Genomic DNA, 25,316 nt, shown 5'->3' with positions numbered 1-25,316 from the left:
TATTCTCCTACTATAGGTATTGTACTCTAGTTTAAAATACGATTTTCAGGTCGCAAAGCTCAGCATTTCGAGTGACTCGTAAGATGCAAAGAAGATTTTACCATTACCTTCAGGTACATTAAGCCAGAAGTTACGCAGAGTAGCGGTAACACAACATAGAGATGAAAAAACTCCGTCATCCATGAGTCATTTTCATCAGTTAACCGAATTATTTACAACGGAAAAATAAATCAGGAGTAATTAGAACGGTATGCCGGTAAACTCATTACACTCGTCTCGTTACGTTGCCACACACACAGCACACGGCACACGCGAGTACGCACATCGGCCATCAGCTGATCGGAAAGGCTACTTTCTCGAGACCCCTGGTGATCGCTAATTACTCACCATTGACACAGCAGTTGCTGCGAATTCACATAAAGTTACGTCGAGATCACGAAGGAGCATCTTTGAAAGGAAGATGATTATTGAAATTTTAAAGCGATTACAATTTTGAGTGTTAAATTTTCAAGCAAAATACGGCATATTTAGTGTTTGGAGTACACCGGAAGACCGGGCTAAGGAGGAAACGGGCATGGACTCCGGAAGGTGCTGGAGTATACCGGCAAGCGGAAAGGGCAAGTCACCAGTTACCTCCGGGGACCCGAGGAGTCCGCCTAGCGCATACCGCGGGCGCTCGCCGTCCGTCGGGGCCCGGTGAGCATCGGACACTTCGCGAGGAATTCTCTCCCGAACTTTTCCGCGGATGCCGCTTTCCGTACGAGCGCAACACGGGATAGATAAATATTTATACCGACTGTGGATGCAGTCCTGTCCGCGCCTGCTGCTGTCCTCGTAGCACCGCACTCCGGGGCACTGTGGCACTCGAAACTAGATTATATTTATATGTCAACTCGGGAATCGGTCACATTATCCGGATAGCGAAGAGGAAATATCTCGTGCGGAGCGCGGTCGGGCTGTGCTCGCGACTCTATCGGCGGCGGACTGGCGTAGACTGGCGCGGGCGCGGGCGCGGGCGGCGCGCGGGCGCGGGCGGCCTGCGCGCGCAGCGGGGGAGGGGGGGTGCAAGGACTGCGATGCACCGGCCCTCCCACGGTACGCGGAGTCTCCTCTCCCACCCTGCCCCGCAAATGACTATTTTCCCGAAAAAACATTTTTCTTCGAATTTAACTACAAATTTCAAAAATTTAACGCTTTTAGACTACACTGTCTGTATATATGTATATATATAAATATTTATTTCCTTTTACAAGTGTTGTTTTCTGCATTTGAGCATGTTTTTAAATTATCATTTATTTTAATTCTTACCATTTGATTACTTTTAGTAGGTTTTTTTTTTCATTTTAATTTCATTTCCATTTATGTAAATACTAACTAGATACTTTAAAAATAATTATTACTTTTTTAGTTTTAGTAATTATTTTTTTGGTACGATTTTAATTTTTAAACTATTTTCAGTTACGTTTATTTTCCCTATAATATTATTGTACTGGAAAAAATAAAAATAGTTAATCGATGTAATATAACATTAACTCTAGCAGGTAATATAATATGAAAACTTCACCGGTTCACTAGAATTACGTCTAATTTTGTACACTATAAAACTATGCAATTGTACTGTAGGTTTCCTAAATAAAAGTTTTAAAGAAAACAAGCTTTTTGCTTAAACCACTTTAGTTACACGTCAACCGGTTTGGAGATTACTTCCCATCATCAGGACTCATACTAAGAATCACTCGTGTTACTATTTATGTTGAACAAAAAAATTAAAGAAAATAATATGATTAAACGAGAATATTTTTAAATGAGGGCTCGGAGATAAATTTAATTGATTGTTTATTATGGGATGTTTTCGGTTAATGGCTTTACTTATTTCTAATCCCCCTAGATTGTCTAAACGAAGGCCACTTTTATTAATACGTTACAATTAAGAAAAATCCCTTTCCACGCACGTGGTTAGTTGAATACATAATTATCGCGACGCGACAAATTCTCTAAGCTTTAAGGAAGTTAGAATCTCGGTGAAGGGAGATGCTCCAATGTAATATGTGCGCGGAATTTTCCTCCGTTGCCAGGCGGGTTGTCCGATAGTTGCGATACTCGGGCTGCCCGTCTCCCCCCCTCTCCTCAACGGGGGCTTAGGGTCACAAGGGCGTATCTGTTCAACGAGGATTCGGGATTCGAGAACAGGTTTATACGGGAGGTACATTATTCTGTTTGAAACATTTAAAGGACGCAAAACTGCGAATAGGTGATTTGGGAAACACAAAAAAAAGTTTTCTTCATCTACTAATTAGGTTTATTCGTGTTTACAAATAGCTTATTTCAACGTTAAGGATTATGGTGGCGATAAACAGTTATTTTTACCAAAACCTATTTGGGCATATCGCGATAGTAAAGAAATCATTGAGTAATAAATAATAAATAAATATTGCGACGTATATTATCTGTTATGTGAAAGTAAGATGATCGGTATTACGCTTAGATGCCTGTCCAGGGACTACGAAATTCTGTATTAAAAAACACCTTTGCGGATAATCCTATGTTAAAAGTAAACGAAAGTCTAACCTCCTCTTGAACATACAATTAATTTCGTTTTTTTTGTTTAGATGGTAAATTTACAGATTAATTTCAATTTACTTATATAGTATGATTAATGAATAATTAAACAAAATACACCTAAATTAAATATATCTAAAAAAACTACATAATACACATATTAATTATATCTATCCCCAATGGGCATATAGAATTTCGATCGAAAAGTGAAGAAGCTTTTTTTCCTGAGACACACTGGCAACTCATTAAACATTTTTAAACCAATACAGTAAATTTGGTAATGTATCCAAAATATAACAAGTTTATTGGATTATAATTCTAATTTATTTTTTATAAAATATACAAAGGGTATATTGTGACGCGTTTCGTCTTGTTAGGACATTTTCAAGGTTTTTAGGTTTGTTTGAAAATGTCCTAACAAGACAAAACGCGTCACAATATACCCGTATATTTTATAAAAAATAAAGTAGAATTATAATCCAATAAACTTGTGTTATTTTGGATATATTACCAAATTAAATATGAAATTCTACCAATTTTCTGCATACACAATAAATACATTACAGTACCTAAAGGTTGTTTTAAGTTCCAGCCAGTCTCACCTTAGGAAGTCTGAAATCACCTCAACTTCTTGTTCCATAACTGGGATAATCTTTATTGTTTACTTTTAACTTTTGTCGGCCTCGTGGTGTAATAGTCAGCGCATTTGCCTACCATGCGAGAGGTCTCGGGTTCGATTTCCGACATAGTTGATATGAAATATGTATATAAAAGGGTGTTTTTACACTAAAAATATTTCAAAGTCTCTGGACTGGTACCTGAAGCGTGAGACTGATAATCTTACCTCAATTGGTGTGCCAATGCAGTGCCCTATGCACCATTAGGTGCGGAAAGGGAATGATGGTGATGATACTTTTCATCATGTCCCAGAAAGGAATCTGTTTTTCAACTTGTAAATAATAGTCAGAATATTGAACTGAATTGTCTTGTTATTAATTACTTTATGAAGCTACTTTTCACATTCCAAGTGAACAACGTGGTTTCATGCGAAAAAGATCGGTGCTCTCAAATTTAGCAATTTTCACAATAGACGTAACTGCGTGTATGGCCGAAGGATCCTAATCGGACAGACTAATCTAAGGCCTTTGATCGACCAATCACTCTAGTAAATAATTTAAGCATCACTCGGCATTCACAGATACCTCTTAGAATGGATTGAGTCTTATATCAATAAAATAGGCCAAACAGTCGTTGTTGACGGGCATTTTTCTAATTTTTTCCAGCTGCTATCGGGTGTATCCAATCCCATTTCGTACATACACACACACGCACACGAACTTCATCATTCCCTTATCCGCATCTGAATCGTGACTGGACATCCGAGGAGCGGAAGAATCGGGAGATCCAGGCTGAGGTGGGAGAGCGACGTGAAGAAAGACGCGACTTCTACAAGTTGCACGTCGGAAGGAAGAGATCGGCGGCCGAGATCAGGCCGATTTAGGCGGTAGAACCATCGAAGAAGTGTTGCATTAAGCACTGCATTAGTGCACCGATAGCAAAGCATCTAGATTGTTTTGTTACATGAAAAAGAGCCATATCAGTATTGAGCTTCAAATGCCACTCTATCAGGGAGAATAAAATACTCTGAAACTAAATAATCACTCGCATGTAACAAACCTATTTATTTTATAAGTCTTTTTTTACTTATTGTTTTAAAAACTCGTTACGGTTGTACACATACATGAGGTCGAGTCATGCTATGTCTCCTGGGTAGTAAAGTCATAATTTAAATCAATTTAATCAACTTAATGAGTAAAACAGAACAATACATAATATCAAAAGTTAAATATACTCCGGTTATTATTTTAAAATATATTAATATCTTTTTCAAGGCAATTTATCCCAAGAAGGACGATTTATCTACAAACGTCAATAAATCACAAACAAAAAACAAAAGCGTAGTGCAGTTTATGCAACGAAGACTGCTTTATAACAGTTGTAGTAAGTTAGTAAACAGGATCCTGAAGTTGTAGGAAAATATATATTAATATATATTCACCATTTTTCCAAGGGCGCCCGGAAAATGATCATTTTACAGGAGAACAAAATAATGTCATAAAAAACCCAGGTATACACAGAAACAAAAAAAATCTGCAAATTGCTTGCGTTTTTCTAAATATTGTTAATTTACTGCTTGTTTCAGTTTCAAAATAAGAAGCGAATGTGTCTTTTTGATGACATTCCGTAATATTAAAATTACACGTGGCCCCAATTTAAGATACTAAAAGAACGCAATAAATATGTGCCTTGGCGTATAAATTAAATTCACGAGTAGATAAATCAGGTTCTTAAATGTTTATTTAAAAAAAAACATTTAAAATAAAAAGAAATCTTGACAAAATATTGGACAATTCAATTTTTTTTTTCTTAAGCCCAAAAGCTGCAGGTCCAATATGTGTGTATTAATATAAAGGGAACAGTTAGTAGTTCCCCCTGTAAATAATTTTTAAATGTGTCAATATAAGAAAATGATTTATAAATAATTTAATAAATTTATGAATAGGAACGTTACATATTCATACTTTTTCTTCTGATGCAGTAATTTGGAGTATCGCCTTTTATCAGTTTCACCGAGTCCATTGAGTTCATCGCCTACTGATTTACTATGTAAAACTAAGAGTAAGATAATCTTGGTATTTGTAAAGTATAAAACCTGACATTCGTAATTGTTTAAATAATGTTTTGCTTAGACCGCCATATTCGTTATATTCATGCTTTCGGATACAAAGACATTTAATAATTTTATGAAGAAATTTACTCATTTTCGTTATATGCTAGACTTAACAAGTGATAATTTAGACAAACTAAAGTTTCGTGGCGTTTTTTGTTTTAAATCATGGTGAAAATTGGGTTAAAACACAACATAACATAACACGAAAGCTCCAAAACTGATTTGTTGAACTTTGGGCGATATTTTTATGTTAAAGACAAAAATATGTCCAAAATTAACCGCATTCCTGACCCGATTTGAAAATGCGCATACAATAGTGTTATAAAACCAAAAATAAAATTATTTATTTCAAAAGAGATATTGATTTAAATCAATTAACATAGTTTTCATATAAAACGTGTGCTCTTTCGGTTGCTCATATTATGAGCGTGAGCCCTTTTGACATGCATCCAATTATACTTTTAAACTTAAGTGTAAATTTTACCATAATGTACATGAGACTTTTTGTAAGAGGAATATGAATTGACTAAAAAGTGATTTTCGCCAATTTTTATAACGTGTACCCTTTCTGGCAAAATGGTAACGATTTTTATTTTTTAAAGGAATAACCCGCTAAGCTTCTATTTTAGAAGTTTGTCAGCAGGTGGGAAAGAAAGGAAATGGATGGAAGTTATGAAAAATACACCACAACACCCAGACTGATTGAGAAAAAATCTTTCTTGAATTTTTTTCTCGCAACTGGCGGGAATCAAACCCGAGACGTCAGACTTGGCCGTCTAACAAACTGCGCCACGGCGCCTGTTTATTTAAAGTGAATATATTAGGTATCATAAATAGGAAATATCCATTAGAAATTCCGAGTTTCCTTTTACAAACTAAATAATAATAATAAAAAATATGTTTAGTAAGCTCAAATTTATTTTAATTGGTATTTTTAACACAAATTATGTTTGAAATAAATTTTAAGATAATTTTCTTTTCTATTTAATTATTGTCAATAGTTCTTCTGTTCAATGTACTTCATAGTCCTAACGCTCCTATACACCTGCGTGAAAAATTTCAACGCTTATCAGTTCATGGTTTACCTCTTCGTTCTTATTCTCAAGGCACCCTCTTAATACCCATTCACAATTCCTCTTTCTTCTCTAACTCATATAGTGTCCATGCGGCTCGACTATGGAATCATCTCCCATCCACCATCAAAGATGTTACTACATTATCTCTGTTTAAATCACGTCTGAAGAAACTCCTTTCTCTTCCTTAATCTCTCCTCCTTTCCTTTTTCCTTTTCCCCATTGAGTAATAGTTTTGATTTAAGGTAATTTATAAACAAATACGTTTATTTCTATTTTTATCTATCTTTAGCTTTTTAATCTTTTTTTTCTATTGAATATGTTTTGTAACTTGAATTATAAAAATAAAACTTTTATTTTATTGGTTGGTTGGAAGAAATTGCCATCTGGCAATAAGCCCGTCAATATACAAATAACATTATGTACAAAAAGTTGAATAAATAAATATTTTTTATTTTATTGTTTTTCTAAATTATGTGTTACGTACAATTATGTTTCCTTATTTTTATGTAAAAACATGTCAGCATTTTTGATCGCGTATAATGTAATTTAATAGTATTTTTAAAAATGTCCTTTAAGCATAAATTATAAAAAAAAATACCCCGAGTAGTAAGCATGACCAGTCGTCGTTTCGCAAGTTCGTATCCCATACAATTATTTCACAGATTTTAACAACATTATATTAGTATGCGTTTCGGCTAAATACAAATACGAAAAAAAATTCTGTTAACCTTTGCGCTAAATACAGTGGTCTTTTCCTAAGATCGTGTAACATTTTTTGTGTAAAAATGATCTCTCGATATTTGCAAATGTTAATATATTTTCATCATCAGACGTTATTCCAGAAACACTCTAGTGATAAACCGGTTGATGTGAACAGTGAACACCCACTTGATATTAAGAGTCCGTGAATGCAACATGTAATAATGTATAATAGGTATTACATCAAACATAGTTTCATCTGTATTTCAGATACTTTTTAGCGTATGCACGTTTTAAAACAACGGTTTATTTTAGATTATATACATTTGTAAATGCGTTTATTAACATAATTAAAAGCAATCAATAAATTAAAACAAAAGATTCGTTGACTGCCGATAAATATGAGTACGGAGTTTCGAATTAGGTTGCGGTTCCACGATAGTGCCGCGGATTCCAGATCACAGATCCGAGGTTTGAACCAAGCTCTATAACATTAGTTTCCCTTTTCTTAACATGGGTTTTACGATTATCTGAAAACAGCCATAACGTTGAAATATTTTAGTAAACATTAAGTTAAATATCACGAGTAATTATAGTGAATAAAAAAAATATTTAATATCTATAGGATTGTCACCATAATTTATCATTAAGTCATTAAAAGCAATAAGTAATAGAATGTACATATTAAAATATTATGTCCCTGTTAATACTTTACGAATTATTTATTTATCTATCTCTGAATCAATTGTACGATACGCCATAACTTCCTGGGGGTTATCAAGTGAAACTAATATTAATTTGATTCAAACCTTGCTAAATTCTATGATCAAATTGCTACTACATAAAGATGTATACCGCCAGAGACACAATATTTCAATATCATTAATGTATAAATCTGTAAATAAATTATCTGTTAGGGCTCTACTTTGGTACAAATTAATTTGTCAGCATGCGTCGCACTCCGAGTATAAACTCAAGTTGGTACATGATTACAACACCAGGTTTACTAGTATGGAAGGGCTAGCTGTTCCTAGATACTGCAATAAATATGGCAAAAGGACACTGCAATACAGTATACCTAAAATATTTAACATGTTACCAAACAATATTAAAAATACTAAGTTAAATACAGGAGTGCGACGTTTGCTCAAATTATGGTTATTAGAATTTTTTTTTGTATTAGTGATAGTTTTTAATTTTTCATAATGTAATCTGTAATTGTTTTTCAAGTAAAATGATTGTTAATGTAGGTTAAGTGTAAATAATCGATGCAATTTATAAGAACCTGCTGACGAGTTGTATGTATGCAACTCAGCAGGACTTTAATTTAAGACTATTTTGTAAATATTTTTTGAAAAAAAATAAAAAATAAATACTGATTTGATAGTAACTACCAGAAAAGGCATTTACATTCACACAATACAAGGCTAGCACAACGTGAAAGCTTGTCAGTACCGAGGTTTGTAAACAAGTATGGCCGAAGAACACTTCATTATAAAATTACTAAAATTTTTAATAAGATTCCTAAGATGATTTTAAAAGAAAATGTTGACAAAGTTTTTAAGAAAAAAAAATGGTTAATGTGTAACAAAGGTTTATTATATTGATTATCATTTAATGTCATCTATTTTAATTTTTATAAATAAATTTTGTGTGAAAATTAGGTATGCTCTTAGTTCTTAATAATGTTTTTATTAAAACTTATAATTAGAAATCAAACACTGATTTGAGTCTACTGAACACTTTATTTTATTTTTACAAATATAAACATATAAAAATAAAAACTTCGTGACAATTGATATATAAATAATATACTTGAACATTTGGAAATTAATAAATATCTAAATAATCCTAATTTTAAAATAATAAATGAACAAACCAACCATATATCTTCACCACTATTAAACATATTTAAATAGACTGTTATTCTTTACTTTGTTCCTTTTTGTACACGCTTATATGACGCGTAATTAATAGATGAATCATGTTAAAATTGCATTTATATATTTTGATAAGAAATTATAATCCTGCTGCGTAATCACATATTTGAATTTCAACGGTGTAAATATAAAAAATATTAACAAAAAAGTATCTTCTTTTAAAAAAAAAACATGGTTGTAACACATCGCATGCTGTGAACTATAAATGGGGTTAAATGCAAAACCGCCACTGTCCATGATCAGTATTTATGTGAAGATCAACAAAACCATATTATGTATGTAATCTATGTACAAATGTAGAGTTGTCTGTCATTGTTCCTAACTTAATAAAGCTCTGGGAAAAATTTGTTTACCATAAAAACATCATGAAAAGCGAATGTAAGTTTTCTTTGTTGGGGTTTCACAAAAATATAAACAATATCGTAAAAGCAGTAATAAACATTGGTTCTTAATTAGCTTTACGAATAGTCTCTGGACATGCTAGGGTGGACGGTGAGCGCATTAAAGGGAAGAAATTATGAAACGAGAAATTTTAATGTTTCCGGATATTTTATTTGAAGTGTTTTCTTGAGAACAATGACGTCAAGAAAATTTCATTAAACAACGTCTTTTAATACATAATCCTATATAAACAAACGTAGTCATCATTTACAAATCGGTTCACCGATTGTAAATGCCCGTTGAAAAAAAACGTATTTATTTCCCAGAACTAGGCGAAAAGGGTGACGCACGGCGACGCGACGTCACGAGTAAAATTGAAAGCGGAATTAAAAAACAAAAAAAGAGTCCTGACCGAGTGTGGATTTGTGTAAAGGCAGGTAACATAATGTGACAGATCGAGGAATTAACAGATTGATGACTTGACGATTCGAAACTGGCCAGCATTCGCAAGATGCATGTATTACTACTACTACTATCACGCCATGTCTTCACAGGGGTGGGCGGAGAGGATGGACCACTACACACGCTTATCCGGACATAAATGCATAGCTTCTTTCGCATTCATACATCTTGTCATACAGGCCCTTCGGTTGTGTTATGCTTTATACTTTATACAAATGTAGGTACCTTTAATAATAATAATAATAAAAATAGAATGCATCGAAAAAAAAATCATGTATCAATTATGTTATTTTATTAATCATTTAAAATAAATATATATTTTTCCAATCAATATTATAAATTAAAATTTACACTAATTACAGGTTAATTAAACTAATGACCCAGACAAGCTTTATTCAAAACAATTTTTCAAATTAAAATTAAATTGAGAAAGCACATACTACCTATACAATTTATTCGTATAAAATTTTACATTACCTTTAGTAATTTTTATGGTCATAAATAAAAAAATATAATGAAATTGAAACAAAAGAAAATGCCGCTGTAAAAGGGCGGGAAAATGAAATGTTACATAAAGTTGATTTTATAATAAAATAAACTTCTAAGTTTACGAAAAAGCCAAGCGTAGGTAAATTCTTCGAACGGATAAGGTTATAAAAAAGTTTTTATCACAATCCCGCAAAAAATATTTTCCCCGTAGAGGGCCGAATTTATATAGAGCATCTGTCAAGTCAGGTCGAGTTAAGCGGAGCGCGGATCACGAAAAGGGTTTCTAATAAACTTACGGAGTAAATGTATCTACGGAACGGTGAATAACGAGAAGGGAATAGAAAATAAAATAAAAATACATACCGTAAGAAAATTTTGAAGCACCGACTTCAAGTATAACCATCACCAGAAGATAACAAAAACAATAATTTCGTTCGTTTTATAACAAATTCATTTGAATCACTGAGCTATCGACAATATTATAAACCTGAAAACAAAAAACAAACACACGCAAACTAAACAATTCAAAAGCTTAAACTTAATTTTGCTAAACAAAGACAAAAACAAACTAAAACGTTGCGATGCAAATTAAATTAAAATACTAAAATCGCGATGGAAAAAAAAGAGCTAAAAAGAAATTTAATTAGGCAGCTAAATAAAAATAAAGCTAAAAAGCAAAAGCAGAATCGAAAAAAGGCAAAAAAGGGAGAGGTTAATCCTTTCCAACGTCACAAATAACACTGCAGCAGACTGGACCCGGTGTCCAGCATCCAGCATCCCTTCCCTTTTCCTCTGGCGGGAATATTACAACGGACTGGACCGAGTGGCCACTTTATAGGGGATAGGGGTGCAGCACCCCAACTTAACTACACATTACAATATTCATATTATTCTCACGTCTTCGGATTGCGATCGCTCGCGAGGTGTTCCCAGGAAAGTGGACTTAATAAGCGAGGTGGAATTATTGGATAGAAAATACACGCGTGAGACCCCAAAAACAACAAGATTGCGATGCAAGATTCGAATGAAAAAATTACTTTCAATCGACAGGTGTATAATACAAAAATGAATATAATATTTTTAATAAATAAACGTGTTTTACGCTACGATATTTCACGGTCCCTGGACTAGCACCTGCGGCACAAAACTGATCATTTTACCTTTACTTAACAAAAATGATCAAGATACGCCGGGGTTGGTGTATCAATGCAGTGCCCTAAGCGCCATTAGGTGCGGAGAGGGGAATAATAATAATAATAAATAATAAGAAAAATATTAATAATAAAGTAAGTAGTAAAAAGTTTATGGTTAGTTATAGTTTCAGCGGGAAAAATAAAATGAGCGAAGGGAAGAGCATTAAAAATAATTTATTTTATCACTCTGCGCAGGTTACAAGGTGCTTTATGTTGTATGATTTTGAAAAAATATAAACGTTCTTACGATTTACTCACATATTTAAATTTCGGAAGCCAATAATTCATTCATAATTCTTTCTAGCAGTACTTAGAAGCCTCTGTAAGTAAGGATATATACGGGAAGAGATTAAAATTTACGATTTAAGATGAACAAAAGAACAGCACGTACCTAGGTATGTTAGTGATAATGGGCTACAAGGTCGCACATCACGCGACACGAATATTTGTGGGAAAATAAACTCGGAGGTGACATCACATCACACAGTTCGCGGTCCGCAGTCTGTACCCACGGTACGCGCCGTACTGTAGAAACTTCGTTCTTTGGCTTCCAGCGACGATACTAACTAAGCGAGTTAACACCGCTCACCGATCACTCGATGATTATTACAATCCACGAACACCGGTCGTCTATTGTAACGCTAAAAATAAGTTCGGTCGAAACCGAACCTTTCGTAGACTGCATCACACTGAAAAAACACGTTTAATATTGATCTACGGAGCACGAGAATTCGCGCAGGAACGTGAGCGAGTCGAAGCGAAGGATACTAAACATCAATCAACAATTAGATAATTTAGACGATAAACATCTCAGGTTTTCCAAGTTTCGAGAACGTTTTTCGAGGATTTGACGGACAATCTACCTATTAATCAAATATAACAAAGTCATAACATAGTCAAATTGGTTTCGAACCGCCATTTCATAATTGTTATACGCTTAATAATAAGAAAATTAAAATGCAGAAAAGATAACCGGCAGCGCGACAGTGTGAGTGTACGCTCACATATGCACACGTACCTTACACCGCGCGCCGACTAATATTTTACAATATCTAGCATGACCATCTACAATACAGTCTGGGTAATTATCGTGTATTATAAAAGAAGCAATTAAGATACAAATATGAAATATTCTCGCGGAACTCGGGTTGAGCTATTCCCAGCGCTGGCGCTCGTCGGTGTTAGAAATGCCGCACGACGCTTACGGTCGCATTGCGCATTGCCATGGGAGGGAAAATAAAATTAGGTGCGCGAAGTTCGCATACGCGTGGCTGTAGCGGGTCCGATCTTTGGAAAATGGAAGTTGTTCACATTTCCCAAGAAGGTAACAACAGCGCTGGATTGCTCTTTACAGGGAATTAACACTCGTTCCTAGACCTATTTTTTTTAAAACTCTTAGAAGACCGTGGTAAATGATTCCTTTGCGCGCGGTGATGTAACATCGTGATACTACAAATAAAAGAAGGAATATTCTAAAGTTCAGAGATTGAAAAAAAAAACATGGAGACATGCTGTTGAATAATTTATTTTTCGTAATTTATAAAAATAAACATATTATTTAGCCCTGTTATAGCAAAATACATTTTATATCACAAATACACCGCAATATTAGACGCGTACGCCCCCCATCACTGTCAATAACCGACATTGTTTCACACAACACCGGCCACAAAACAGCGTTTTGTCTTCCTTGTTATGAGTTCTATCTTCGTGCTTTTTCTTATACAGACGTATTTCTGTATTGGCGGACATTTATTCTTCGCGTGGCATGGATAAATATTTTTTGTAATAAAATCCTGCAAATTTTACTTTCGAAATTCGGTGTTTAAATGTCCATAGGAGATTATAAAAAATGCGACTTCATAATTTAAAAAAATAAGAGAGTCGACTATGTCAACTAGTGTGACATCACAGCTACTCGAGTGTTAATGGTAGTTGCTTATTTTTTGCCTCGCTTATTGTGTGCACGGCTTTTGTATTAACTGCAAAAGGTATGCTCCTTCTAATTACTCTAAACTATAGTGTATGGGTCTGGTGGGATAATCGGCCGTGGCCTTGTTAAGGAACTTCTCCGCATTCGCTTAAAGAAGAGGAAACCAAAGAAAACTCATTCGGGAGAAGCTGGACTATCGACAGACATCAACAGACCTTCCGTTCCACTTTGTGAGTGTTCGGCATTTTATGTCCCATTTTTAATTATTTCAACAAATACTTTTACTATTTTTATCATGTATGATATCGCCTCACGCGTTAAGTCCATATGACTTATCATTGTTGCGATATCTTCTATGTCCTCATCTAGACTTCCGCATCGCGCTTCCACTCGTTTCTAGTCACTTAGATGTAGTCGTGGACGGAACACGAAACCCACCTCCAAAATTAGTAAAAACAAAAATGTTAAGAACGACAATTTCGAATATTGCATTCTGCAAACACAACGTTGCTGGAATCATAATCTTATTCGTAACCTAAAAACGAAAATTCGACAGGGGGAACTAAAATGAGAAATAATACAGTGAGCAGCTTAGAGCCTAAAGAACTACGGCGAAAACAGAAAGGGAAAAGGGAATCGAGGAGGCAGCAATGATTCAAAGTGCAAACATACCGAGTATCTTGACCGGCGCGGCGCGCCCTTTTGCGTACTAAAAGACGCTCCGCAAAATAATAAATACGTGGAGACTTCAACATGGCGGAACAGAAAATAAGGTGGAGTATTTTTAACACTATGTGTATTGCGGAAACATGAACATTAGGACTAATAATAAAGTTCGTAAAATATAAAAATTAGCAGCACATAATATTAATTATTTTTTTAGTAATACAACGACAGTCTATTATAATAAATGATAATTGATCAAGTCCCTTGTACTAAATTATGAATTTTTATGTTTCCGCCCCTCTCTATTAGTAATATAAGTTTTAATCCTCCGAAGTCCCCTTTAAACTAAACTTAAGGTGGAAATAAAAAAAAGAGCGCTTATATCTCATCGAGGTAACTTCTATTAATTACTAATATTATTACGTTTTAGTTGAATATTAAATGTTGTAATTATCAATTACCACGTAAATAAACGAGCAAAAAACGATGATTTACGTTTTTCCAGTTAATACGAAGGTAGAATGGATGATAGTCACAGGCAATAATGAAGTCTACATGCCTTACTGGAATAAGTTACGCTTCAGGGAGTTATATCTAATTGGAATATAAACCCACTTGGCTGCAAGATGCAACCGTTTTTAAGCGATTTAATACAATATGAATTATGGAAATAATCGTATCTCGCAACGGAGCATGCGAGAATGGTGCGAGGGGAAGGGGTGAGCGGACGGCGGAGGCGGTACGCCGCCTCGACCTCTAGATATTGTATTTGTATTTATTTATAGGCGGCGAATATTAAAGAAATGTCGAGGCATATTTTGTATAGGTACTCGAATCGAACTTTCTGATCCACACAACTATACAACCCCACATTTGTCGCGATATAATACGAATACACTCGTGTTCCTCGGCGGTACCGCGGTAACGTCGATACTATACTAACGCGGGGAAGTGTGGAGTGTCGTCGTAGTGCAGGCGCAGAGGCAGCGGTAGCGGCATGCCCACGTAGATCTACACATGCACGCGTACGCACTAGGCGCACTAGGCACTCTAGGCAGCCCAGTGCACGTCCTAGGGCCGCATTGTTTCCGGGAAAATGCTAATATCCCTACCGACGCCCGCACCCACGCACCCACTCATCGGGAATGGCCTCAATAAGACCGATCAATTGAAAGGAATAAACTTTACAGAATTTAATACCTGTCAATGCACGGTTTTGCCTTTGTTGCTACGGGCTGTGGAATTATTCAACGCAAATAGATAAATAAAAAACACAACCGATTTCGCGGATACGTCACCGCGGTTCAGTTGTAATAACGATGTCGACTAATAACACGAAATTCGGCAATTGGTTTTATCAACACCCGGGAACTGAAATAGATAACGAGGTGATTACTTTTGTAACCAAAAAACGAAAAAGACGCGGGCACTGAGATACATAAAATAACTACAGGTTTGTGCATTCACCGATTATGTACAATATGTTTAATGAGTTGAGCTAGTAAAATTAACGGTAAAAGAAAAATTGCAATGTCAGATGAAGATCATTGATCAATGTTCGGACTCGAGTGAAATGTATATTTATTATCGATTTCACAGTCCAGTCGAACTGTTGAACCGTGTGGATATTTAGATGATCGAAGAACGCGTCGAATGAGCGCCAGTTCGGATGAATGCAGGCAAATATTGGATCTATTCGGAGTGACCGGTCCGGGGCCCCTATGTGACCAGTGCTGGGCTGTCTGATCACGATAATTCAGGGTCAGTTCATAGTGCACCGGATGATGGGAATCACAATTAAAAGTCGGTTTTTAATAGATATTTTTAAAAAAGGGTAATTTGATTTAAAAAAAACGTCACGCTGCATAAGGTCGAGATTCCAGAACAGTTCCAAAATAAGTACCCGATTTAAGGAGGGTTTACCGGATTACAGAGAGCTCCTTCGGGTGGCTTTTCTTGTTCGGCAACGAGCAATTTTTCCTTACATGTGATACGGCCGAGGAGACTTAAGTTCTCGGATGCGGTGTGCGGAATGTGGTAGACGAGCCGTCGAATAGTTTCAGTGATGATTTCCGATAGTAAGGATTAAGTAATGACGTAGGTATTCAGTCCATAGCCACTTTAAGGGTTTTTCCTATTTTCGCTCGGATACTTTTAAAATATTTGTTGCGAAATTTAGAACCCGCAGTGTGGTGTGAAAAAGGATACGCGCGTAATATAATAAGTAGACGTACCGTTCTAATTTAAAAAAATCACGATTGACCGTAAAATAAATCAAAACTTTTTTGATAATTCGGAAGCAAGTGAAGTAAGTGGAGTAAGAGAACGCGGTGCGGCGCGGGTGCGAAGTATTGCCGACTGCAGATCGCACCAGACGCAATAACAGTCACTAGTCAACAGACACGGAGGGAGGGAGGGAGGGAGGAGCACGCGGGGTTTTCGCCTTATTAAACGAGTGAGCTCGATCCTGATGTCTCAATTAGCGAGTTTTTTGCGGTCTTTTGTACGTGAAGGAGCGGGCAAACGATTCCGTATAAATCAACCGAGACACCCCCATTGTCGGTTGTAAAGGATCATCAATAAACGTAATAGTACCGGAGCACCGATTCATTGTGATTTTAGCGTCGCTTCGTCGCGCGTACCTACATATATTAATAGGGGTCGTTCTGTCCACCGCAGTAATAGGCCAGTAGTTTTATTCAAATCGTTCGATTAAAATATATTACCAAAGTCCGATCTGATATCGCATATCCAATATTCAAAACACGTCGTGATTGAAATCCAAAACTGCGGACCTACGGAGTACGGACCGGTACAGAGTGTTTCGCAATCGAGTTTGACCAATCGCCGAACAAAAGAGTAAATACTCGAGAGCCTCGTAAAATTATCCGAGTGAACGCTGACGAAATGAAAGTATAGCGCGAGAAAATCCGAGTCTCCGAGTGATGCGGTTTGATTAGCGCTAAACCTATAAACAGAAAGCTGGCGTAGGTAAATATATTCGGCAGAAACGAGATTAAGATTATCGGCGGCGGTTATGATTTCTACGCTACTGGGTATCGAGGATAAGGGCGGAAACAGGTTTCCCTAGGGACGCCGCGCACCGGGCACCGGGCACCGGGCGCGGGTCAAGGGAGAGGACCGGGCCGCGACCTCGACATCTCGACCTCGCGGCGAATCGTACTATTATTACTGCATTCCACAGACCTTACTAATAATTATTTACCTTCGATCTTTGCACTCGGCGACACTTCGATACAAGTTTAGAATCCAGTGTCATGGAAGTTCAATTATGACGGGAACCCACCGATTTTAAAGTGAATCTTTAAACTTCGAATATTAACTATATACATATTTTTATATTAATTCGATACATATATTTAAATGAACGTTTCCCATTACTCAAAAGGAAAAACAATTCTTGTGTACATAATGGGGAGTGAAGTCTCACAAAAGTTTGTTTATTTTATTTTTAATTATTAAAATGTTTAGAATAACATAAATTACAAAAGAACTGTGTTTTTAATCAGTGCTACACAAAAAAGAATAATAAATCTAACTTTTCACTTCTTTCTTGAATATGTTGTATTCCTGACTGCACTTTATACATACATACATATTTACGAGTTACCATGTCTCTTGGATTAGGGGGATTATTTTTATTATGGACGAATTTCGAAGTTAACTGCGTTAACTCTTTCAAAAGGTTTTTTTTTTAATGTAATTTATAATACATACATTAAAAATACATTTAATTTGATAAATTGTTTTTTTTAATTTTTTTAAAAAATATATTTGGGCCCCTGTATTTAGTAGCCTTACGTGTCATGTACAAGGCTAAGGTACTCGGAAAAAAAAAAGTTTTTGTTTGTCTTGGAAATGGGATGTTCGATCACTGATTTTGGTTTATTACCTTTATGAGTCCAATCACCATTGTTGCAAAGTTCAAGAACAATGGCGCGTGATAACTACTTTTTACTACAGTGTGGATATATGTTAAGGATATTCCATCTTTCCTGCATTCTGCTTCAAGATTATGGCGTTGCAAACTAAAAAATGGGCACTGAAATAACAGATGTTCTATACTCTGTGAAGAAATATCATCGCATGGACAATAGTCATCATTCCTTAATTTAAACCAATATAGATAACTTCTCATAGCTCCGTGTCCGGTAAAAATTTGGGTCGTTTCGAAAGTACTTTGGTGATGATGACGGAAGTTTGCTGCATCAGCCAGCGTTGGGAAAAACATTTTAGTGATAAATTGTTTACTTGGAAAAAAAATTCTACACAAAACAAAAATACAACATATTTAGACATTATCGTGTCATTAAAAAAATACACAACAGGCCATGAGGTCTAATTACAGTGGTGAATTACAGCACATAACACCCAGGCTCGAAAAAAAAAAAACTTAATTTTAGTGTTTTCACGGGGAATCGAACCCGAAACCTTCCGTGGGTTATGTCATACCACGCAGGCCGCCTTTGATAGAACACGTGTAATTATTGTACATATACATGCGTCATGAGGATGAATGCATATAAGTAGTCAGTACGAAGGAATTACGCCGTGCTTTCAGAATTAACGATCCACTAAATTTCCAAATAGGACGAGCACGAGAGGAAAACAGATCGGTTAGCGAGAACATCGGAAGTGTGGTCACCGAGGGCGGGTGAAGTCGCAGGCGATATTCAGGCGGCGGCGGCGCGGCAGCGGCAGTCGGCAGACACTATTACAATATCGGTACTGACTGTAACTGTAGGCAGTGCGCGACAATCCGCTAATTTGTTACTGCGATACGACGATGCGCGACGGTGAGACCGACCTCGCGACACCCGACAAGCTGATATTATTTCGAAACAGTTCCAAACATTGACAATGTTATTCGCGACAGTGAGATAGCTTTTAATAAACGCTCGAAGCGGTACTGATTAAGACAAAAAATCTCACTAATACTAGACCGAAAGAGTCGGTGCAGAGACCCAGAGACATTAATGCGCGACGAGGTGTTTGCGAGAAGTATATAGAGTAATAATTGCCGCCACGAAGCGCAGCGGCAGTGAAAAGAAAAAAAATCCGAGGAACTTGCTAATGATGTTATTTTTTCAGATTAGCCGAGTTATATTTTCAGCGCGTGAATGCAAAAATAATTAATTTGTTCAGATTCATCTCGTGCCATCTGGAAGAAGTATTTCGCGCCTCTATATGCAGAATCTACAAAATCTTTTTCAAACCACAAAAATATTTTAAACGAATTGTGCCCACGTAGAAGGGCATATTTATTTATTCATGTATTTCACAGTTTTAAAATGTACAGTTTCTTACAGGTCCCGACTAGCTACGAAATTCTTGTGTTTGGGAAGAACCTTCTTTTTTACATGTGTTCATTTTATTTCATGAAATGATGCTTAATAAATTCAAATAAAAATAAAAAATTAATTATAAAAATAAATTAGAAAATATACCATTAATAGTTAAGAAAGAAGACACAATTATTATAAATCAAAAAAATACCGATAATAATAAAGATTGAAGCGTAAATATAAATTATAAAATGCATTAGTAATTAAAAAATGGAACATAAATATAAATTGGAAAACATAAATTTGAAAATATACCGATAATAATAAAAATTTAAGAACAAATATAAATTAGAGAGTATACCATTTATAATTAAAAAATGAAACATACGTGTAAATACTAGTAATAATAAGAAAATTAATAAATATACCATGCAAACGAAAAAAAAAAAACAAAAAACAGTTGTATTTAAACGTAAATTAGTTTATATAGAAACGAGGTACCATCCACAATTATCGAATTTTGTAAAATAAGCATTTTTTTGTTAAAAAAAACATAAAATTGATTTAATAGCGCTTTGCCTAAAAGTTTTTGTTGGATTGCCCTAAAAAAACAAAACAAAATCACGTATAGCCTTCTACGTGGGACAATTAAAATAATTCTCGATACATCAGGGTATTATTACAGTAAACGCAACATAGTCAAAATGCTTTAATATGAATTACCCGATAAAATATAAAACAGTAATGCAACCATTAAAATACCACGCGCGTTGCAACTTAAAAATGCAATTGACTACTACGCGTGGCTCAATATTACTATATTGTCGAGTTGAATCATCAAAATGCAAATATTTTATTTTTTACATAAATATTTTTGCAAAGAATAATAAACTTTCAGTTTGTTGAATAGTATAATTGTGGAACTCTAATTGAAATTCGAGTAATTAGACGTTTACTATTTACCGATTCACAGGTTATATGAGTGCTAGAAGTAGAGGAAACCCTTATTCGGAATGCCGCCGATCAGACGTAAAGTAACGTGAAATAAATAACGTCCTATAAAGTTCTTAACTACATCGAAGGCCGACCCCGTACTACGAGGCTCCCGGCTGCAGTCAATCGGGTCGTGAGTCGTGAGTGCAGCGAGTTATGAAAACTTTAACAAGCCCGAAGTGTTACGGAGGAAATATGTGTATCGATATTCGCACTATGTTTCGAAGTTTAAAATCAGCGTTTTGGGTTAACACAGGTGCTACTTATATTGTGTACTGAGGCCTTTCTTCTAAATAATCAGTGTTAAAATGTGAATAGAGTGCAGGTGAGAAAAACGCGAACGCTACGTTACGAACGAACATTAGTCAGAGTCGATAGGTACCTACTAGCAACGCCGAAAGGGTAAGTTTACTGCCCAGCGCCAGTGTCCAGTGTCCAGTTCATTAGCAATTCACCCCTTGCCCTTTGGGAGGAGTAATAATAATAATAAGTTACCAGCGAGGACCAGGGGTCGCAATATTCCGGGTGAAGATGCTAATTCGTGGAAAAAACCGTTACAAAAAGAAGATTCTTTCTTTGTGCCGCCTCAGCACTGACTCCTTCGGGAGCATCTCGAGATCGAAGGGAAGTTCAATTGACGAAGAAAGTTTTCAAAAATTAAAGATAGCTACAAAATAATTCGTATATACAATCGAACTCCGTTTATCCGAACTCCGGTCATCCGGATTGCCAAATATACAAATAGTTTGTTAAATTAGGAAATAAAAAAATGAATGAGATGTTTTTATTTTAAATTTCTCTTTTGTGGCCCCGAGAGTGTTCAATGTCCCGGATGAACATATTAAGTTCATGGCGGCCTTCGTGGTGTAGCGGTCGAGACACTCGAGTCACGCGCGGAAGGTTCCGGGATCGATTCCCGGTAAGAACACAAAAATCAAAATATGATTCTTTTCAAGCCTGGGTGTTCATTACTGTAATTCACCACTATAATTGGGCCTCCTGACCTGTTGTGGCGTACAAAAAATAATAATTTAAAAATAAAATAATAATAACAATATAATAATAACAATAAACAAAACGAAAGCCATTTTCAAGAATAGTGTACAAGTTTGCATTTTGTCTAAGGAAATAGACCATTGCAGGAGACTGCTGCAAGATTGCATCGATTTATATACCATTATGCGTGTTGTCCAGATGTTAATTAAAATTTGCGTTCATGCAATAATTTATATTTTTAGTATTCTTTAATAATACGCATGCTTCCACTTTCCACTATGTTGTATCCCAACTCATCCAAGTTTTAGTACGTTTTCAATGTGATTCCGATTAGCTGTATTATTTCAAAAACAATAAAACCTGGCACTCGTTAATAAGGATAACTCGAATTTCACTGAATTCTCAAACGAATAACTGTCCGTTGCAATACATTGTCCTTTGTGTTTTCAAACAAACCGACGAAAACAATTTAGTGTCACTTTTCTAGCGAGCATTTTGACACGTCAATTTCACAGAAATTTTCGTTCCAGTTTGGATGCGTTCGACGTCACACGAAATGGCACGGTTCTGCCTTTCATATTTACTAACTTCGACAACTAAACAAAGGGGCGCGGCGGGAAATGTTGAACGCCGCGATACTTTCAGAATGAAAGACAGAGAAGTAAGAAGTAAAAAGAAGAAGTAAGTGAGAATTTGATATAAATATATTTTTTCGTATAATAAAACGAGTTGGAATGCCCCTCCTGGGCCGACCTAATGAATGTTTAGTACCAATTTAAACGACTGGAAAATAAATATAGTTTTACTTAGGTATATTCTAGGACCGTTTTATTTTCCCCTATAGCTCAGATAGTGATGTAACGTGCGAAATAAAATAAGGGATTAAAATTAATTTATTATGTGCGTTTTTCTTTTCGTATTAAGATACTGAAATTCAACAGCGAAAAAAGACGGTAGCAGATGTGGGTGACTCATTACATATAAGTACACATTTTATTCCGGCTAAGTTTCCGTGGTTGGTTTCATAAAATTTGAAAAATCCCACACAATTTGTTCATTTAATGGCTTCCCTATTGATAATAAGAGTGTAGATATTATAACGCTCGAATAAATTTCTGATAAAATACGTTTTATAGCTTTTCGCGACGTTATTGTATATAATATACCCGCAATATGTGCGAGCTCTACCAAGGTTATTCTATATGTTTGCTTAGTGCTTTACGGCAACTTTATCGCTTTTATATTACAAGGAAACATGCGATTTGTTCTTAAAATGTTATAAAAGGTTATACAATTTAGTATATTATTATGACTGGTATTATAAAGTTGGTATACAAAAATACGTATAAGCATGAATAAATTACATTAAAATTGAACTACCCCGAAGATGGGCGAAAGCAGATGCCTGCGAGGCTTGGTGAAAAAAATATTCGTAACGGTCCCGGTGGCCTCGTGTCGGCTTCTCGTAGATTCTAACTGCTGGCGGGCTACTGGCTAATGCTCACTGGATATGATGTTACGCAAAGGCTGAGGACTCTGCACTCCACGCGCGAGTACACCGCGCACCGTGCGCGAGTGTGCGCGTGTAGAGCACCGCGTTCGGGGGATTCAACGCATTACTCCGCAAAACGGAAGAGATGCAAAAATACTTCCAAGGACAATACTTGCAAACCCGGCAAAATCCAAAATCTTAAAAAAGTGAGATATGAAATAAAGCTTATTCAGAATACAATTGCTTACAATAATTATTGCATTGTCAGTTCAAAGAACGGCTTTATTTGTGAGAATCTGACATTCGAATTATTGGGCTTGTTGCGAAGTTGCCAATTTCCAAAATGAAATTAATTAGTTCACCACTGTTTATTGACATAATCATGATTATTTTATCATTAGGTTCATAACAAATATTATCTGGTTATGAAAAAAATATATATTTAAAAAGTTGAAATTGTATCAGTTTTTTGTGATTCGCTTTCAAAGAAAAAAACTCTCATATGCTAAAAAATAGTTACCCGCTTGATGGCTGTATGACACATTTACACTAACATTTATTTGAGCGCCGCCATTCTCGATCATTGTCATATTTTAACTATTTTCTTTATGACGATCGATGTAAACTTTAAAAAAAATTGCACCATTTTTTAAGACAGATCTAATATATATGACACATCATCATTGCTTTGAAGCGCGAAAAGAACACAAAAACTCTAGTAATTTAATTTTTTGACTCTCCTGGAAATTGTGCTTATTTGAGTTTTTATTCTATTTTATCAGATGTGCGATATGTAGAACCCACAAACGTGTGTTACGTGTTTGTGAAAGATAAACAAACGTTAAGAAGCCATATCACCAATGTCCGGTGATGATGCGCAAGTCCAGAATTCAGTCAAATGTGCACAATATATGGTAAATATTATATCGTTTATTTTCGTCAAAAAGCCACCGTTCTACATCAGTGTTCGACAAGGCCAGATAATATTGCAGGTATTTTCGTGTTCAGTTTGAATAACTTACCTTCTGACCTAATTCAATAATAACATTGCCCAATTTATTTAACAAGGTTGCAAATGCCGACAGACCCTTACAAAACTAAAATTATTATTATTTCATATGAATACTCACGGATCGGGTTGATGGTTCCTACGGATTAAAGCCACATTTCTTGGAAGCTGCTCTGAAAAACAAAATAACCGGTAATTAGAAAAGAAAATGCAATGCGGGAAAGCTTAAATACGGTAAAAATATGATTTCGTAATACATATTTTGTTCTCTTCACATCAAATATTCCTTCGTTATTTTTATCATATAAAGCAAAGTGATTTCAAACGTTTCATCATCATTACACCCTCATCTGCATTGTATTGATGCACTTTAAGTGCCAGTCCAGGGATAATGAATTGAGGTAATAAAAAAACACATTAAAAAATATATATCATGTTACTTTTCCAGTAATCGAACTCGGGACATCGAGATTGGTAGGCGAACGCGCCATTCGCTACAGTCAAACCTACCTGTTTGACTAAGAGTACTCATCGAGTCGGAATACTGATTAACTACGATATTACGAAATTTGCAACTGTTTATGTCTTGATATTTATTATTTATACATTTTAAGTTTTTATTATTGTTTCTTTATGTTTTATACTTTAGTGAGTTTAACGCTGGGACATAATATTTAATTGTACTTTGACGAATTACTTAAAATGTATATTTAAGTTCTTAAAATAAAAATTTAAAAAAATACATTTTATATAATCATGAGAATTTTTTGTATTCCCAGGAGTTACTACAAACTCATTTTGGGACAGAAAAATATTCACATAAAGGTATGGTAGTAATAATATGTACAAAAAACTATGGCAAGTTAGGTATTTATAATGCGATGAAATTCAAACAAAATATAATAATAAACATTTACATTAAGTAAGAAATATCTGAGGTAAAACAAAAACATAAAACTAAATTTTACCTTCCACGTACCTGCTTAAGTAGTATTTTTTCAATTCATACGGTCATTTTTTGATATTATATATGATCCGGTATTTACTTAAATATAGTTTTTTCTTAAGTTTTTTTTTAATACGATTTAAAAAAAAAAAATATTATTCAAAAAAAAACTTCATAAGGTACACGTATTAAAAAAAAAATAAAGTATTGCGTAAATACGCTTCAGGATATTATGTAGAAATATATAGTATATTATATAGGTTAAAGTCATTAGTCGTAAAGTTGTCGAGAAAGAAGCAGCGATTAACACAATGATTTTTGTCATTGTTTTCAAGTGTCCGCGCACATCACACATATACCTAATATTACACCGACAAATGTATGTCATAATGAATTCGACCTTTTAGTTCTTCGCATTTGCACTGTTAGAAATCAACGCTAACCT

The 25,316-nt window shown here is 35.2% G+C and overlaps 1 protein-coding gene across 13 annotated transcripts in view; it reads right to left on the bottom strand.

The window, feature by feature from the left end:
- Positions 1-25,316, bottom strand: part of LOC148281123 (uncharacterized) — a 249,292-nt gene that overhangs the window by 138,095 nt on the left and 85,881 nt on the right. For 8 of the 13 annotated variants that reach the window (XR_015822423.1, XR_015822422.1, XR_015822424.1 and 5 more), the window contains exon 3: positions 24,047-24,098. The gene's annotated coding sequence lies outside the window, so the exon portion shown is untranslated. Of the gene's footprint in view, positions 1-793; positions 997-24,046; positions 24,099-25,316 lie in introns of those variants that run through there. The other 5 variants (XR_015822426.1, XR_015822430.1, XR_015822429.1 and 2 more) reach the window with 3 other exon arrangements.

This window comes from Micrasema longulum, unplaced genomic scaffold (assembly GCF_059751315.1).
Source record: "Micrasema longulum isolate JH-2025_06_02 unplaced genomic scaffold, ASM5975131v1 h1tg000494l, whole genome shotgun sequence".
NCBI classification, from domain to species: Eukaryota; Metazoa; Arthropoda; class Insecta; order Trichoptera; family Brachycentridae; genus Micrasema; species Micrasema longulum.
The sequence above is the reverse complement of the archived record's forward strand: the minus strand, read 5'-3'. Positions and strand labels throughout refer to the sequence as shown.